The sequence below is a fragment of the Dendroctonus ponderosae genome, unplaced genomic scaffold (assembly GCF_020466585.1).
Source record: "Dendroctonus ponderosae isolate FM_Combo_2020 unplaced genomic scaffold, Dpon_F_20191213v2 Dpon_F_20191213_1, whole genome shotgun sequence".
NCBI classification, from domain to species: Eukaryota; Metazoa; Arthropoda; class Insecta; order Coleoptera; family Curculionidae; genus Dendroctonus; species Dendroctonus ponderosae.
The window spans coordinates 35,406,834-35,408,241 of record NW_026017110.1 but is presented as its reverse complement, the minus strand read 5'-3'; positions in this window follow the sequence as shown (position 1 = coordinate 35,408,241).

Here is a 1,408-nt window from a genome sequence, read left to right as displayed (position 1 = left end):
TTATGCATTGAAGTGGCATGTGCCGTTTTGACAAAGAATAATTCTGAACCGATAGTGTTTGGGGAAATTTGGTAAGCTAAATCAGGTTTTAGAAAACTTCTGCCGCTACCTGTGCCAATAATAAAGTTTGCATTAATTTCTGGAATGTGTAGGACAGGTAATTTGTTCATTGAAAGGTTATTGATTAATATTACGTTTTCTGGTGCGAAATCTGGGGTTTCTGAAAATGTTCGCAATTATCGATATTTGATTGATTAAAATCATGTGAGTCTGAAATTGGTTGGTTTTCATAGAAATCCTCATTGAGATGGTATTTATAGTGGGTATTTGGGTTTTCTGAGTAGTCTTGTTCATTTTGTACATTTGTGGTCTTGGAAAATTTCTGAAATTGTTATTTGTTTGTGGATTTGAAAATTGATTGAAATTAGGTCTGAAAGGGTTTGGATTTGCACGGAAAAACATGGGTTGATTATTTTGAAAGCTTGGTCTGAAAATGGGTAATGTATGTCTCTGTGTATGTCTAAAGTTTGGAGAAAATACATTTGGTTTGGGTAATTGATCTCGAATGTTAATTACCGTTTTATTTTCATTATTGACTCGATTTTTGTAATAAATAAAATTTTCTTCCTTTTGGGTTTTTAAGTCTTACCACTAGTTGCATGTGATAGCTTAAGCCACTAGTGAATGTTCTGAGAATAAGGTTTTGATATTCTGATAATTTTAATAGTTTGATCTCCCGAGTTTCATTACTCATATTGAGTTTTGAAAATAGGAGACTGCGTACGTCTTGTAAACGCAAGCCAAATTCTTGGGCTGTTTCGTTTTTCGAGGGTTTGAGGATGATTATATCTTGCACTACACAATCAATTGATCTTTGGTCTGCAAATGTGTCAATGATAGCTTGTTTAACAAGTTCCCATGATTGAAGTTCAACACGAGAAGCTATTAAATCAGCGCCTCTGCCTACTAATTTGCAAAGGATAGTGTCAAAAGACAAGCATTTATGTGTGCGTCCTCATTAGTTCTATCTCGATGGTTATTGAGAAAATTGTCGCAAGCATTTATAAATCTGTTGATTTGCTTAGCGTGGCCGTTAAATAGGGGAATGTTATCTGCTTGATATTTGATCAGAGCAAAATTAGGGTGTGCCATTGTTTTTATTTTTATTTTTGTTTTTTTCTCTTCTTAAATTAGAGCTTAAAATTATGTTGAGCGAAAGAATGTATTTGCTTCTTGTGCAAACAAAAGCGGAAAATGCGCAATATTTCAATTGTTCAAAAAAAAATGGAAATTGGAAAATTGAACTTACAGTGATAGAAGTACCAATGTTGTTTTCATTTCTTTGATTTCTTTCTTGTTTCTTCCTTAGTTGCTAGGGTCCAATAGGAAGGGCGATGCTTGTCTCTTC